Genomic DNA, 18,215 nt, shown 5'->3' with positions numbered 1-18,215 from the left:
ACCCTAAATTATCATAGGCATTAGAAAGTTCCAGAGTAGTGAAGTGTCTTGCCCGAAACATCTGGGCAATGACAGAATAAGGAGTAGAGCCTGGAGAACACATACATCCCACCTTCAAACCACTCTTTATGTTACATTGCTTCCCAGTTTAGTGTCCCAACTGGTCTAGTCATGCACAGCCCTCTTAAGCATTCTTGACTGTTCTCTCACATCATTTCACAGAAATTTCCTTTCATAGCCTGACAAAGGAAATATTTCTAACTCTTGTTATGAGTATTTTTTCTTTTTCCCCCAAAATATTCAATGCACGGACCTGAAATTTTAGGTCACTTCTTGGAATTGGCCCTCTGAGCCCCATATGCCTCCTTCGCCTACCCTGAATATTCACAGCACAGCCCTGTGGTGGCCCAACGTGCCGGATGCACAAGTGCAACTGCACCAGGAGAGCTCTCTCCGGGGGCCACAGGCCAGATGACAAAGAGCCAGGGAAGGAGGTTCATAGCTGCATGTCTTTGCCCAAGGGAAAGCAGACCAAAGAATACAAAATATCAGCAGAGGGCATGTTGCCCATGATTGAGACCCCGCTGGCTGGAAACCCAGAATTAACAACAGCAACAACAACAAGAAAATTAGTAAGGCTTGCCAGCTGGGGAGAGACATCTGGCTAGTGATCAGAGGGGCATGTGAGTCAATTAATCCATCTCCGAGCTGGATTAGCACATTCAAACATGCTTCCCTTCACTGCTGCAGAGGGACCTGTTGAATGAGCTGTAAAGATGAATGGAACTAAAGAAATTTCATTTAGATGAAGAAAAATGGCTCTGAAGTAGTGAGTGGGTGGTTTTTACATGCCTTATGTGCTGCAAGAATTAAGCACAACTCAGAGAATTTAGGGCATGAAACAGCCATTTGGATACAAAAATTCTTTCATTTCAGATCTCATTGATTTAAAATTTGTATCTAGATATCTGCCAATTTATTTCTCATGTTTATAGAATATCCAAGTGAAAAAATACTACAGCTTAGGAAAAATATATCTTTCAGTCCATTCTTTCACAACTGTGGTAAATCAGTTTACTGTTGCCACAGAAGCTATTCCTGGGCTCTTTTGCTATTAAATGGAATGGCAGGACTGTTGCTCAAGGGTATCACGCTGCCTTTAGATCTAGAGAGATTGAGACTCAGTCTCCACCCTCTCTGTCGCTGCAGATCAATGGGACATGGTCTTCTTAAATACTTTTCAGATCGTCAGAGATAGGACCTGAAGAGATTACTTTGGTCACTGAGTTCAGTTCTTGCTGTCATGAACCATCAGGTCATATAATCCCTTCTTTGGAACTCTTCAGCCCCCTCTTAAATTTTGCTTTTTTGACTCTTATTCCTGCAGTCAGAAAGCTCTTCCAAAACTTCATTCCCCTACTGTTTAGAAACTTCTTTATAATTCCCATTGTCTGTTTATTCAGGACCAGGTTACAGTCATTTGTTCTAATTCCAGAAATGTCTTTTACTCTCCTCCTTTTTGAGTACTCAGACCCCTGAGGCGTCTATGGATAGCTGTCAAAAACTCCAGCTTTCCTTTCACTAAGCTAAACATGTGAAGCCATATTTTTTCTCCCTTAAAACAGCATCATCAGTCCCATGTGTTCTGTAGTATACTTATATATCTATATAATATATATATTCTTTATACCTTCTTCAACTATTATTTTCACAATAATACATGGATTATATACAAGTTTCCTGTGCAATGGCAGCAACACCACCTTGCACATGCAGAAAATACCCTTTCTGTCTCTCTTCTGGAAGTTGTGTTCACTGACTGGGGAGCTTTCAACTTTAGGAAAGTATGAAGAATTTCAGTTAGCATCTAGAAGTTTATACTTGAGACCTCATAGGAAGAGGCACATGGGACAATCTTGATGCAGCTATTAGCAAAGCAAACTGAGTGCTGGGATGCATCAGGAAAGATTTCTCTAGCAGAAGTGGTGAGGCCTTTTTGTATTACTAATGAGGTAAACAGTGCCAGTGAAAAGACATTGACAATATAATCCTGATTGCCAATACTGAGAAAATGCTTGAATGATCCCTGGAGTTCTTTTGGGATGTGGCATTGTTCTGAATAATTCATTGACATGTGTGGGGACTTAGCACATAGTGGGAACCATTCACCAGATACATTTACAACATGGGCCCCCCTTTTCAGAGGCTGGCAGAGGGGAGCTGGTTGAGTGCCCACTACTAATGGGCTAATGATCTTATTGCCTCCGGATGGTCCCGCAGAGGTTTAATTTATGAGACCAGACATAGCTATACACATGAGGGTGCAGCTCCTCATGTCAACGGCTGTGCACAGTTCTGATCATCTGTACTGGTGGCAGAGGAGCTCAAAGATTGCAGCTACAGCTCTTAAACAGCGACAGACACCAGAATATGATCGTATCATTTAATGGCTAAAACAGTCTCCAGCCACAGAGTTTTGACCAATATAACTCTCCCAACACAGCTCCTGGGAAGAGGCTGAAGATTGTCTTAGCCCCAGCACTATTCACATCAGATCTGTGGGATGGGATCTTCCAGTTCTGGGGTGCCAGAGATTTTCTCTGCAATGGCACAGCACAGCTGAGTCAGATGGTATCCAGATCAGAGTGGTCCATGACCCATCCTATTCACTAAGATCATTTCAGCCAAACTGGCTCAGATATATTGAAGAACTACCTTGGTGATCAAAAGAATCCAGAATTAACTCTATGAGAGTAGGAATAGCCGTTTTTGAATGCTTTTGAAAAATCTCCTTTATACTCAAAGAAAGCTTTATGTACAGAAACTGTCCATAGCCCCTGGGAATTTGGCTCTCAATTCCTTTAACTGGAGCATGTCAAATAATTTCAGCTGTCACATGTCATATCTGAGAGACCATGAGCTTTGACACAATGTGTGTCAAATATACCTTCAAACGAATGCAGCACTTCTCTGGGAGGTAATGACAATTGCTGAGCATGATTTCCTTCTGAATAAATATGAAAACTCCACAGACATCAGTCAAAAAAAATTAACTCTCCTTGAAGACATTTCATAAGAAATGCCTTCTTTCATCTGTCTCCTCTACCTCTCTCTTCTCTCATGGAAAAAGCCAAAGTGGATAAGTTCAGGACATACCACTCTGAAAAACAAGGGGGCCTAGAGTAATGAAAGCCCAAACCCACAAACATTTGTACACAACTAGAGTTGTATGAAGTTGACAGGCATCTTGTCCCTATTGCTCCTGTGTCACTCAGTGTCCATTACTGGCTATTGACTGTTGTCCAACAGACAGACCCAGAGATAAACAGGGAAGGACTCCCTCTTGGCATGTGTATGAAGCCTATTGCAGGGAGCATGTCACCTCTTTAGGGCCCCAGCTTACACTTACACATTGCTTAAGATACAGTATTTGTCAGACATTCAGTTATCTCCTCAGAGGAACCAGGAAGGAGAGGAGAAATATTTCTCCCCTTTTCTCTTTAAGCACAATGAAAAGACTCAGACCTAGTACACAGTTCAGAACCTGTTCAGATCAGAGATCCAGCAAAGCAAACTCCTCTTTGTTAGGGGACCACCAACAGTTCATTTGAAAGGAAATCTAATTTTTAAAGTGATCATAAATAGATACATGTACTTGCTAATAAGAATTTCAACATGAAATGCAGTTAGATATAAATAGAAGACAATCTAAATTTATTGACTTTATAAATATATCCAAACTTACTCTCAAAGCCCATGAATGTGGTGAAAGGACTCCAATGTGTTTCATATCTCCAGTGGGGAGTATGGGACTTTACAAGGATGGAGAAATGTCCCTACAGTCTCACCTGACAGAGAACTATGAATTCTATTGAGATTTCATGATCAGCAGATGATAAGTTAATAATGATGAGAGAAAAGTGTCAATTAGGACAGCTCTAAGATCATGAAATAGATGTAAATATCCCATTATAGCCACTAAGCACTATTTCTTCAATATGGCACAGCAAGAGACACAGGGAAAAGACCAAGGAAAGACAAGCCTGACCAAGCTGGTTGTCACCTAAGCCAAGTGTAATTTTATCCCTGTTTGCTGCCAGCAAACACAAACCACCAGCAGTGGCTATCTCAGGAGTAAGAAGTCCCTGATTCAAGAAGGAAAAACAAATGGGTATTTTAAGTTTACCTGCAAACTGTCCTGACTTTACTCGTCTCTAAAATAACCTGTGTATTCTAAAAAGAAAGTGCTCTTTAAGAGGAATTTTTAGCCTGTTTGACAGGATATTCAGCAGAAACTCTGGGAATAATAAAGGAATGTTTAAAGCAGATTGCCTGTCTCATTCAGCTGTGTCATGGAGCTGATCCAAAGACTCCCAGGAACTTTAAAAGGTGCTGGAGCTGGCCCATCGGTTTCTAGTACTAATAGGAACCGAGCTGTTAGTGTTTTTGCATGACATCCTGTAAGGAAAATCACTGGCATTTGGCTTACTCGGGAGATTTCACCATCTGTTATTGTAGAGACCCAATAATGATACAAAACACAAATAAGCAAAAAAAAAAAACCCTAACACTGTCAAAGTTAGTGAGGTCTTAAAATATTCCTGCACAGGTAGAGAATTTTGCTGGAGGAGAATCAACAGAGCACCGGGCTCAATTACATCCGAGTTTCCTGTGTAAGACCTGTCAAGCAACTCCTATCATCACATCTGTAAGTGAGTGTGAGTAATGGGTTTGATTTAAATTCATGCGGTGTTTGCTACCTACACCCAGACAGATAATGGACAGATAGCAGAACAATGATCATTAAGAGGCTATCACTTAATTCTTGTTTTATTCTGCAGCTTGCCTGCTTTCATCTGTCTTCCCTCCTGAAGAAGTGAGCACGTTCCTTCTGTCTCAGATAGAAATTCAATGGCCTATTATGCATTCATCACAAGTTTTCCATTTTATTCCAAAATCATGACAGTGATACAAATATGAAAGCCCACAGAATTTGTTTCCAAAAGCATTCAGCTCCACGCATATATGTTTAGCTTTCTGCAATTGAATTTCTTATCCCCCAAAACACACAGCCGACTTCCTTCTAAATAGCAAATATAACATTTAAGGAGTTTATTTGTCTTACCAAAAACAAGAGGTATTAAGTATGGTGGTAAGGGCAGAGCATCCTACAAAATATTGAAAAAAATCTGTTGGCTCACTGCAGTTCTATTGATTTAAGAAGTACAAAGGGAATATGCTGAACAAGATGAGATGAGAAATTCAGTAGCATCACGTGAATGTAGTAGTAAAGCATCCTACATACCCTCATCACTGTCAGCTTCCTGCAGGACAAAAATGTGTGTTCAGCCCTGAAAACTATGTCCTTCCAATAAAAGTATTGGTATGTATTCATTGCCCTGGCTATCTGAATTCCTTTGAGTTTAAGGAAGCTGTCAAAGCCTTACAAGTTGTGAATGCTGTTGTGCAAGTAAAATGAATGACTCCTTTTCTGCTTCCCATATTTACAGCTTTAAATGAGTCTTATTGCTGTGGAAAACATGAGGACGAGCAGAGGGGCTGTCAGGATGGAATTGTAAATCTTTTGGCATTTAAAATCTTAGACCTGATTGACCTCATGACGGTGCTTCAGACCAGTATTTATCTTGGTGTTGTAAAGCAAGCAAATTACCTTTACCCAGGCATGAATCCCACTTTGCAGTCTGCTGTAACTAACTGGGGTATGAGGCTCAAGTGAAATGCTCCAGTCAAGCAAGTAAACATCGAAAAACAAACAAAAACATTTGCATCTAGGAGGAAATAATAAATGTATTTATCATCTGCCCTTTGAGTCTGTGTAAGTGCTGGAGTAAGGAGACAGTAATATGAATAGTTGTAACTCAGTTATTAAATAAAACGGAAATACATTAATAATAAATACAGATAATAACTGGTGCTTGCCCAACTGGTGTATGCTGAGGTTTTAGCTGATGCTTGTCAAGTCATGATGGACTAAGGGTTGCTTGGGGAGAGTGCTCCCTTGTTGCCCAGATCCCCCAGCACACTGTGGGCTGCAACACAAGCTCGGGGCTGGCTATTTTCAGTGCAGTGAGGAGCTCTCAGCAGAGCCCTGCTCGTGGCTGTAGGATGAAGCCTGGCTTCAGAAAGCAGAGTCAGCCTGCCAAGCACTTTGCCTACGGTGTCTGTTGAAGCAGCAGCTCTGGCCCAGGGGAACTCAGACTCAATAGGTGTTATTGACGCCCTCGTATTTCAGCTGGCTTCCCTGCTCTTCCCCACAGCCATTAGAAAGGCTCTCCAGAAAGCACTTTGGAACAGCAGCCAAACCCACATTCTCTGTAAATCCCACAGGATTTTCTTAAGGAACATTCATGTGCCCAGAAAGTAGAGGGAGCCCTGGAAAAATGGCTAGCTTATGATTGTCTCTCTATGTGCTAGCAGTAGAGATGACCCCACATGCCCCACTGGATTGTTCTTCTACCAGTCCTTTCAGAAGGGAGCAGGTGATAAAATTCTCCAGAGTATCTCCTGTTTTACCAGCGTGCCCCTAGTTCCTGCTTTACCTATCAAGATACTCTCCCACAACCCAAAAGTTACCTTTCCTTGCAAGATATGTCACAACATTGAAGTTAGGTCTGAGGCATGGTGCCAGCTGAATGAATCTGTCCATAGCCTGGAGATCATGGGATTAATCCAATGGGGCCAAATTTCTGCTGCCATCAGAGGCACACCTAATTTACCTCCATGCAAAGAAGAACAGAGTGTACTCACTGACCTGACTGCTGTTCACTGTGGGAGTGTGTAGTGCATTCCAAGCATTAATCCTTAGGACACAACTGCAAGGTCACAAAGTAATATCTTCTATTTTCTATAGGTACAAAGAGGTGAGCCAAAGACAGAGATGAGACTGGAACAAGATTTCACTGCTCTGGTTTACCTGCTAGACCGAAGCCTTTCCAACAACAGCTGGAAGGGGATTTTGTATATTATACTGTGAACGCAAAACCACCAGAAAAAAATAATCTTGTGTGCTTTAATGAGGAGAGCGTAGGAAATATGTGATGTACATGAGTTTTTCTAAGATTTGGGGAAGTCAGTAATTAAGTTAGATGATTGTCGTACATTCAAAAAGTGCTGAAGTACATCTTCATAGAGAATTCCAGGGTTTGCTCCTTCTCATCAACAACACAATTCAGGACACTTTAAATGGTCCTGACCTATTATCACAGAGCTCTTTTCTCTTCATTCTGCTGCTGGCTATGCATTTCCCCATAGAAATTAATTATCTTTATGGACAAAAAGCTTTGTAAAGCACTAGCACTGTGGCCATAGCTGTCTAGTTTAAGTGAGGCAGCATAGGTAAAGAGAAACGGGTATTCAAGTAATGTTTTTGAGGGGAAACAAATTAGCTTTGGATGAAGAAGACCTGAAAAAGTGTTTTGGTAACCTATATGTTGTTTACTTTTAGCAGCTATATCAGTCTTATAGCAGGAACCATTTCTTCTTTTGTATGGACTGGGCTGCAATGAAGGTAATACCCTATTGCCTGCAGCTTCTTGTTCTCTGCATTGTTCTTAGCCATTCATGATCTCTGAGAGTTTTATGCTGACACTGGGAAATAAGTGATCTTTGCTTCTTCTGCCATTGATTCAGGCCATACTTTGTTTTCTCCACAGCTTCTCATTGCTAAATACAGGGATGGCATTATACCCTGTAATAAAGGGAGTTGTAACTGTGGAAAAATACAAAATCTTGTTTATTGGTTCAGCTGCTGAAAAGGAGAGAGCTGTTCATAACTCTGAAAAAAAATATTTCTGAGTGTAAGGGCTGGGTGTTCAAAACAGAGAAGTAAACTGGATAAAATTAGTTTTGTTTCACATTTTTCTTCTCTGTTGCCTTGCTGATCCATGTGGGACACTCTCAGTCCCTGAGTGAAGATCATGTCATTACTTTAGACTCACAGTCTGCACTGAAGCACAGCTAATGCTCTCCTGTAATTGTTTCCTGAATGCTGAAAACAGCAACAAAGCCCACATGCATGCATGCACATATATGCTCACTGCTATGCTTAGCCTGATGGAAATTTTGCAAATTGCTAACCCTGTCTGGAACCGTATCACTTCCAACCAAACATTAGCACAACGGCTTGGGCAGCAGAGCTGGGAGTCAGAAATGGCTTCTGTGGAACAGCAGGCTTAACAGCTGAAACCATCAAAGCTCTGAGCCTCCATGCTGGCCAGATGATGAGTTTTTAATTTCTTCCCTGTGGGTCCTGAGATGCAATAGATAAAATAGGAAAAAAATCATACATCAGTTCTTTTGGCCTTTAAATGTAAATGGAGAAAATCTGCAACTTCTGTCAGAAAATAAACTAATCAATTGATATATTTCTGTGGACCTGCAATAGTCGTGTATTTCTCACATGCAGATATCTATCAAAATGCTCTGAATTTCTTGGTACACCTACTCAAATTCCATATACTTTGTACTAGATTCATAAAATCAGAGAGGAAAGGAGGGAGGAATTTAATTTTACACTTGAAAAATTATGGATCTTTCATTTCTATGCCTCCCCACATTATACTCATATTTAATTTAAGATCTTAAGTGGTTCTAAATAAGCTTCTAAGATTCAGTTTGAGCACAAAATATCCAATCATGATGAATGAACAATTCTGAATTGCTGGAACAAGAGAACAAAAAGGTTTTTAACATTAACAATAGGACAGATCCATCAACAAGATAACTATGATTGACACAAATGGAGCCTCTTTCACTGGTACTTGGTTTGGCCATTGCATTAGACAATGTTTTATTCCTTGTGATAGCAGTTCTAGCTCAAAACAGTCTGTTCATACAAGAAAACTTGTAGCTCAAGTCTATAATACCCTTGACCCACTGAACTAGTGGACCAGACAAAAGTCTCATGTTGATAACTGGCACAAATTCTTGAATTTATCTTGAAAAATGTACAAGTTTTCTCTGACTGTGGTGCATCTTCTTAAATTTCTCAAATATTTCCCATCACATGGTTGTCTCAAGCCCTAGGTGAGTGGAAATGTAGAGTGTTTTCTACTTCAGGCTAAGTGCACCAATAATTTGGGAGAAAGAAGCTGCTGGCATGAAGAAGGAGAAGGCTTGGAAGAGGAATACAAGGAGGTCAACTTTGCTACTTCTCATCAAGGAAGGATGGGAATAAGGAGTGGGATACACCTGAGAGCTGCTGAAGGGCTGAGCTGAGCAGGAATCAATGAAAGGAACAGCTCACAGACTGAAGAAATGGACCTTTCAGCATTTAAAATGCTATTGTAACAAACAAACTTCCTGAATGCCAACACCCCGACTGCAAAGTGCCAAGTTAACTCACCAAGTTCATGCTGGACTAACTGGGGCATGCTGTGAAGATAATAAGAGCATTTATCTGTCAGGAATGCAAGCTTATGGATTGATAGATCATTTGATCTGTATGACTGTATTATGGATTTGCCATTAGCTTTTATCTTTAGCCATGCTGACAGAATCAAAAAACATATTTATTACACTTGGTGGGTTTTAATCGACTTTGCATTTTCCTATGAGTAGAGTTGGAACACAGATAATCTGCAAAATACACTGACAATCTTCCAGTTTATTCTGGTTTATTCATATTTTTTTCCAAAAAACAGCTGAAGAGCATATCACAGACATATTCTCCTGTAAAAGTTTTACATAAGATTTGAAGGAGAATAAACTAGCATTAGCCTTAGAAGAGAGAAAGATGCAGTGGGAAAAAAGCTTATCCTCTGGGCTTGATGAAGAAAACAGCTCAAAGCCAGTAAATCATTGATCCCAGAATGAAACTGAAATACTGCCCACTGGAAAAATGGATTTGCAAAATGTGAGTTCTCCCTACCTATATATGGTATTGCTCCTTCTCACAGAGGAGAGCTTTTAGTGCTAGGTGTGATACTACCAAGGCCTGATAACATCCAAATAATGTGACAGAAGGACCAGACCTCTGCTACACTGAAAATCTGAGAATGAAGGGGAGTCCCTCTTATGGAGATATCTTTGTTGTTAATGTCTCATGTGACCCAAGTGTCTATATGTGGATTTTATCAATACAGTCAATAGAGGGCAGGCTGTGAATCAGCCTGAAATAGAAGGGACCTGGGGCTTCTGGGGCACAGCAAGCTGTCCATGAGCTACAATGTGCCCCAGGAGTCAAGAAGGACAATGATATCCTCGGATGCACTAGGAAAAGCATTGCCAGCAGGTCAAGGGATGTGATCCTGCCCCTCTGCTCACCCCTAATGAGGCCACATCTGGATACTGTGCCCAGTTTTGGGCTCCTCAGTGCAAGTGAGAGGGTCAAAGAGGCTACAAAGATGGGACTGAAGCATCTCTCCTACAAGGACAGGCTAAGGGAGTTGAGCCTGTTCAGCCTTGCAGTAGGACAAGAGGCAAAGGGCAGAAACTGAGGCCCAGGAAGTTCCAACTGAACACGAGGAAGAATTTCTGTCCTGGGCAGTGACCAAGCACTGGAAGAAGTTGCCCGGAGAGGCTGTGGAGTCTCCCTCACTGGAGATAGTCAGAATCATCTGGACACAATCCTGTGCTCTGGGATGACCCTGCTTGAGCAGGGAATTTGGACAGGTGACCCACTGGTCCCTTCTAGCCTGACCAATTCTGTGATACTGCGAAATTATTTGCATGCCAACAATTTTTGGCCATGTTGACCTCACTGACTAAATGAGAGTCTAAAGAGTCTACTCCACCCAGGAAATTCTTTTGTCCAGTTCTACAGACCCTGCTCATTGCCCATGGAGAGAAATAGATATAGTAGTGTGCAATTGATTTCATCCTATTTCAATGTCTAAAATATATTTTATGAACCACGTTCTATAATTAACTAATTCCAGGAATAAAGCTGTGCTATTGGCTTATATAACAATAGGGGAGGTTCAAAAGCTAAAGCCTGGGACCCTGCAAAGATAGAGGAGTTCTTGTAGCATGCCCTGGTCTTTTGAAGGTTTTTTTCCTAAGGAAATAGGGCTTATGCAACTACATTAACTGTCAATTACAATAAAGTTTCAATGCTAGCCAGTGTCAACAAAATTATACAAAATACAGACTTTGAAGATATACATTTGTATACAGGTTTCCTTTTTGGGGAAAGGAAGGTGGCTGAATGAAGGAATGAAAAATGTGATTAAAATCCCTTGATAAAGAAAGGCTGAAGAGTGAGCTCAGCCACATAGCAAACACCAAAAAATGCCCCTGCAGGAAACCACAGGCAAAGCGGCTTTCCATAGAGAGGCTGTATCACTATTGTAACCTATCTTACATCAGCTGGAAACTGCCAGATAATGTATGTGTCTTGGAAAAAAAATGCCCATGTCTTATTCTATGTCAGAAAGAATAGACTCAAACTAGAACACAAGTGTCACCTGGGGATAGCCTGTGTTTGACTGACATCAGAGAAAGCTTGGCTCTGAATTCAGTAAACCCTGATTTCACGCCTTGCAGATTTGTTTTAGACAGGGAAGTTACAGGCAGGGCACAGTCAAAGCAGTCAGTAGCTTATCCAAACCAGTGAGAATTCCTCTGGTCTGGACTATTGGCCATCTTCAACACCTTCTTAGTGCAAATGTAGATGTCACTTCTACAACCTACTGGGATGTACCAAAAACATGCAGCCTGTGATAAGAGTAGGCTGCCACTCAAGTGTTGTCTTCATTTTATATTGGAGAGACGCCATAGGAGTTCCCATTTTAAATTTTGTCACCTGTTTTCACAAGCCTCCCCTGTTTTCCATGAATATTTTTCATTCCTGGCTGGAATAGGAAAAGACAGAAGATGTTGGCCTTGCTGATTTTGCTTTCCTGAGAAAAGGTACCTGGGCCTGAGCCATGAAGGGAGGGTATGTCACTGCTTAGTGCCAAACTGAGTGTGATAATCCTAAAAAGCACATAAGGTCATTCCATTTAAAACTTAGGGAACAGCAGTTCTTTCTCCCTGCAAGCTGTCATGTAGCTTAAAGGTCTAGAATTTTGTCAAAGATATCTGCCCTAGAAAATGAATTTCAAAATTTCCCCTCAAATTCCTTCACAATTCCATGCTTGTTATTCTTCTGTAATTCCCTGCTTCCCAGGCACTTTTAGTGAGATCCCCAGAGCTTGTTCTCACTCTCATCACACCCTGAGATGCTGTTCAGCTACTGCTGCAGCAGAGCCACATCCAGGGCTGTTGTTTGCTTCCTGATTTTTCTCCTTGCTCGAAGATCCCTCTGCAGTTCATCACGTGTGATGTAGGGCCCTTTGCCTCCCAGAGGCATGACACTGGCATATGGAGTATCACCACAGCCCCAGGAAAAACAGACAATCTCCAGAGATGGTTCTTCTCCATCATCTTCCTCTCCATGGAACAAGCTGTGGAACTGGAAGAATATGCCCTTGAGGGGAGTGCAGCCTGTACAATCTGGCATGTACAGTTCCTAACCTACTTTTTATCTCATGCACTTGGTCTTGTGGTTCTCAGCTCTCATTTTTCAATCACTGCCTGACAGGAGAATTTGAGGCAATTATCACAGAATGGCTTTTATTGCGTGCCTGCTGCCATGAGGATGGCTCTGCCTTCCTGTGGTCAGTAGAAATGTTGGCAATCATGAAGTTTCTTCCCAGTCAAAGCCAGAAAGTGCAAGCAAAGCAATGAAATCCTCACCTCTGGTTCAGTTTTGTTAACAAATACAACTAGTGACTCTTGGCCAGTTCTTGAATTCTTTAATGGGATTATTATTCATTCATGCTGGTCTCGGTGAAATTTGGGATACAAATATTAATCTTAGATTGCAATGAGAATTGTAATAACAAGAGAGCTTGTTATTACAAGCACAGAGGCCACACAGAAAGAATATCCAGTCCTGATCCTCCCAAAATAAATCAGATCTAACTCCTCCTGGAGTGAGGCAGGAGTACATCCTTACTGTGGACTGTACCTTCCAAGAAATTATAAGCCTCTATACAAACATCCATGCAAAGCAGTTTTAACTCTTCCTTGAGCAAAACTCTGTCTGCCTCTAGTGAGGGATGAAAGGAGCACAGTTAACACCTGGGCTCATCCTCCTTAGCTTTAGGTTCCAAAGAAGGAACCCCACTTTAGATGGCTAAAATTGGATATGAACATTTCTCTGAATATTTTTGCCTATTTCGTGTTTCATCCAAAGCAAAGGATCATCGCCACAGAACAACCATAGAATGATTTGCATTGGAAGGGACCTTAATGACCATTTAATTTCCACCCCTGCTAGCAAGCCACAGCCAATTGAACACTTCTAGCAATGGGGAGTCCACAGGTTCTGTGGGTGACCTGTCCAAGTGCCTCTTCACTCGCACAGGAAATAATTTCTTCTCTATATCTAATGTAAATCTACTCCCACTCATGCCCTTCTAAAAAGTCCCTCTCCTTGTAGACCTTTCATCTTGGCTTATATAAGATGTGACCTTATATAAGAACATAGGACAAAGTTTGCACAGGTTTTAGAAAGACATGAATTCCCTCAGAATTGTTGAGGTTATTCATGTTTGTGTTTCCTCTACTTGGTTGTTATATCAGAGATTTGGCACCACAGAGCAGCTCCTTGCAAGGAGAAGTGTCCCAGACATGCACTGTGCTTCATCCAGCAACTCAGCTGGGCCTTCATCTGCCGCCAGATACACTGATGCAGAACACTAGCCCTGTTCCAGACACTCTAAATAGGGCCTGTGTCTTTCCTTCCCTTCATTAGTGAGGAATTCCCCCATCACACCACCAGGCCATGAATTATTCCAGCAGAGGGATTGAGGACCAAGCTGGGTGGACTGCAAATTCAGTTCTGTGGCCAATCAGATGGCTGAAAGTCCATTTACTGTCAGCACAGAAAATAATAAAGACAAAGCCAGTGCTAGAGAAAGCTGTTTCCTGCACAGCACTGGGCAGAGGGTGACAGACTACACGTGGCAACGTTCCCGGGGTGTCCCGAAGCAATCGGTGAATGGAGCCACAGTGGGCCATCAAGCCATGCATGGCTTTACCCAGTGTCTCATCTCTTCTTTCATAATTTGTGCTAAATGCCTCTCTAAATTTTGAGTTAAGCTGCTGTTGCCATAGCAATGGCCATTTAGAGTGAGAGAATGCAGCGTATGTGTTGGGGGTGTGAGGCTCTGGCTCCTCTCATAAAAATATATGTCTGCATGTACATACACTGCTGCGGAGCTGCATGAAAGGAGCCAAGCAAGCAGTTTGCATCAGATCTGAGGGAGGGACAGGTGGTATGGAAAGGGGAGAAGCTTGGTGCAGGTTGAAGTTGTTTGTTTCAGGATGCACCTGCAAAGAGCTGAGTACTAAACTGAAATGAGCCTGAGTGAGAACTGAGTGAGAACTGACTGACATTTCATTTCCTAGCAGTAGAAGTCACTCCCTTGCTCAGGGCAAGTCATATTTGTTGCTGCCTTCATGAAATAAATCTTTGCAGAAACAGGAAAAATTTGCTTTCTCTGGTTTATTTTCATTAAAAATAACTCTTGCTGCTAGATCTCTAACAGGAAATGCTTTTAAGCAATCTACTCCCGCCATTTATACAAGTTTATTTACCAGGGCACAGGCTGAAAAAAAGTCAATAAATAATGCAGGCATTATATTACCTAATTTTAGATCCACTTCTAAGATTTTTCAATACGCTTCTAAGATTTTTTTCAACACTCTTAGCACTAGCATTTTTAGTGGTCACAGCAGGAACGATTCAGAACTTGTGAGGTGTATTCTTCACTTTATGCCACCTCTCTGTTGGGTGAGGAAACTTCTTTAATAGTTACAGCTAGGGCAAGATCCTGCTCATATCCCTGAGCCTATTTCCCTGAGGACTTCGGCAGAGGTTCATCTTCCTCCAAATAAATTTGGCTTAGAAGTGGAGCTAAGCATCACCTTGATGCAGGCAGGGTCAAAAGTGTTTTGGGAATTCTCAGCCTGAGAGTGAGATTTAGGTGCCTGAAGCACTTACTGATGGAGCAGTCCATTTGTGTCACTGGCTGGGCCTCAAGTTCTTTTGAGGTCCCGCATTTGACTGATTGTGAACAGCCTTTTTAAAGTCCATAAATTCATAGGAGGGCATCCAAGTTTGATAATGTAGCCATAAACTTGTGTGACACATCTTGTCCCTCCATGAGCCCAGACAGGGTCATGAATCAGAATTACCATTCCAGGTTCCTGTAAGAATACTTGATTTAAGTTTTGAAAATAATCTGGGGCCCAAAAGAGAGACATAAATGCGAGTATTTACAAAGTATAGCTCTGTATTTGCCTCTTTCTCAGGAAATAGCAGCCACCAGCTCCTGCTCCCTGTTGGTGCCATAAGGACACAATTTGTGCATGGTAGGTCTGAGACTGAGCTATTGTTTCCACTTCCAGTTGTACTTTCTGGTGGAGGTGAGGCAGTCTTGTGTCTCTCTTTGCTGACTAGAAAAGAGAAAGGCAAAGAGGATCTATCAGTCAGCAAACCCCATAAGCTTCAGTAGTTTACTGATTTACAACAGCTGCAAAACAAATTCTGTAAAATTTTTAGTACAATCCAGTTCCCACAAATAGCTGAGGGCAGCTTTTGTTTCCAGCAAACTTCTGAGACTTTTGTGATTACAACTATAAAGGCAGTAAGCACAATTCACAATCAATTATGTTTTATTAATGTTTTTTTAATGCACGCCACAGCCCAGTAATCATGAAGCTGTTCAACAATGTTGATCTAAAGTCAGCTAATAGCAGGATGTAATTTGTGGCCGTCTCTGCTCACTTACAAAACACTTGCTCTGTTAATTGTGATTTCACACTCCGCTGAATGCTGTTGCCTGGAGGTAACATTCATGTGATGGAAGAGTTACCAGTCTGGATGGTGTAGGGGGGTGGTGGAGGGAAGGATCATTTCAACAGAGGCTACTGTTGTTAAATTTTTATTCCTTTTATGTTTAAAAATAAGGAAAGAAAACAACTAAACATCAAAAAGCCACAATAATCCACTGCTAAATAGGTCTTTCTTTAAAACCTAAACATTCTTTCCATGTTTTGATCCCTTTCTATTGCTTTGTTTTGTTACCAGGAACACGACAAAACACGTGGCCAGTAGGTGAAACCCTGTCAGGGTAATCAGGCACCTACCTTGACCTCATACTGTAGATGCTGGGCAAACCCAAAGCAGGAGCATACCTTTACATTAAAAATGTTTTCGTGCCTTTGGAGGTTCCAGAGACAACTGGTGTCTTTCTTAACCAGAATAGGCAGGAGATTCTCCTGGAGGAGGTCAGAAGTGCCTAAAATGTTGCCATATGATAGTGAGCAAGTTAAGCAGATGGAATCTCATCACTGAATGGTTGGTCAGTGGTGATGAGACAAGAGTTCAGCCCTGCACAGGCACGGGCAAGGCAGCTCCTGCTCTAAGTGCTTGCAGTGAATATGTCAGAGGGAGAAATATTGCCTCAATCAAAGGAGAAGAACCATCTTAACTTGGAAAATTTCCAGCTGAGTGTTTGGTACTGCTGTGGCAAACTGGGAGATACAGCTCAGACCAGACAGGGACAGGAGCATCAGCCTGGGAAGGTTGTTGTTTGACTCATCACTAAATTGGGGCAGGGAGAAGGAGCCACAGAGGGGACTTTGTCCACTGCTTGCCATCACCTCCACTATTCCAGTTTCTCCCATCCTGAGCAGTGATGTGGAGAGCCCCAAGCCAGGTTTGAGTGCTCCTACCTGGGGGTCCAAGCCAGGATTGAGTCTCATCAGAGCAGGCTGGGTGGCAGCAGAACTCACCACACATGCAGCCAGAGAGGAAAAAGGGTGCACACTCTGCTGCTCTGTGAGTCTGGTGTGACCCTGAGGCTGCCTGTGCTGCCAGCCAAAGCCTCAACAGAAACAACAGTAGCGAAGGACCCTCTGCCCTCCACATATGCAGAGGCCCAGCCATATTTTCTGTATTGCCAAAATGTGGGGAAAACACCTTGGCACAATAGCAAGAGTGAAATCTGGCAGCTCGCTTTGGAGTGAGCCAAGAATGCCCAGGCAGAGCACCTCAGCTGGAACACAGGTTCACGGGCAGATCCAGCCTCAAGGAAAACCCTGCAGGCGCTGCAGAGAGCTGAGAAGTGATTAGCAGCACAAAGCAGCTATGATCTCTGTGTGGGCAGAAAAAAATAGATGCTTAAGAATCAATTAAGAGGGAAAGGTTAAATACGTGTCTAAAGAGTAAATGCACAGATACTCCTTAGGGGGCTATGCTTTGGATGGTGTTAACTTCACTAAGTTAAGCCTCACTTGCATTAAGCACAAGTGTTAAAGCTTCTCTTAGCTAAATATTTCATCCCCAGGACATGACACTGAAAACATCATGGTTTACTCTGGGCAAGACTGATGCCATCACCTCTCTCACCCAACATTTGACATGGCTGACCTTAGCCTGGTGCTGGTGTTCCCACGCCACCCAGGAGGAATAATTGCAGTGACATCCACAGGTCACAGAAGCCAGCTGCCCTTTGTCCCCAAAGGCTTTATAGTCCCATTTTTTTCCTTTTCCACGCCTTTCTGGGATCACAGGTGAAGGCTGAGACTAAAGTCAACTAACACACAATCAATAAGCACATAGCACTTGCCTGTTCATTGCAGTCACTGCAGGTGGGCTTTCAGCTGTCACCAAAGCCTGGAAGAAATAAGCAGATGGACAAAAAGCAGTAGGATTCAGCTGATTCCAAAGAAGACAGAAGGGAAGATGGTGGGACTTTCAAAGGTCTAACCCTGCATTACATCAAGATCATTACACCACAAATTGTCCAGATGGCACAAAGCCTCGGGCTCACGGCTGGACTTCTCAGTGCACTTGAATGTACTCATTGTCAGAGTAGGGAGGAACTCTAATGATTTAGGAGCCTATAATGGCCTGACCCAGAGCTCTGCCTCTGGTGGTCTGCTCATTGTAACTCCCTCTCCTGAGACCAAACTCACTTTGGAAGAACTCAGTGCCAAATGCTCTCACGTATTTTAACAAATAACAAAGACTCATATTTCCACACCATATTAATGTCTGGCTATCTTCAGGGGCTCCTTGTTCCTCACCAGGCTAAATTAATACGTGTAGTTCTAGTCTATAGAGTTATTTAATATCTGGAAACTTAAAGAGTAACACGTCAATGACATCTGTTTTCCCACGTGATTAATATTTTAAA

The 18,215-nt window shown here is 42.2% G+C and overlaps 1 protein-coding gene across 4 annotated transcripts in view; it reads left to right on the top strand.

The window, feature by feature from the left end:
- GRM3 (glutamate metabotropic receptor 3) overlaps nucleotides 1-18,215 on the top strand; it is a 102,908-nt gene that overhangs the window by 32,658 nt on the left and 52,035 nt on the right. Inside the window, exon 1 of one of the 4 annotated variants that reach the window (XM_068189546.1) lies at nucleotides 4,605-4,718. The exons of 1 other annotated variant lie outside the window; for it this stretch is intronic. The gene's annotated coding sequence lies outside the window, so the exon portion shown is untranslated. Of the gene's footprint in view, nucleotides 1-4,604; nucleotides 4,719-18,215 lie in introns of those variants that run through there. 2 more of the 4 variants (XM_068189547.1, XM_068189548.1) reach the window with 2 other exon arrangements.

The sequence above is a fragment of the Anomalospiza imberbis genome, chromosome 5 (assembly GCF_031753505.1).
Source record: "Anomalospiza imberbis isolate Cuckoo-Finch-1a 21T00152 chromosome 5, ASM3175350v1, whole genome shotgun sequence".
NCBI classification, from domain to species: domain Eukaryota; kingdom Metazoa; phylum Chordata; class Aves; order Passeriformes; family Viduidae; genus Anomalospiza; species Anomalospiza imberbis.
This window is presented reverse-complemented; position numbering and strand designations above follow the sequence as displayed.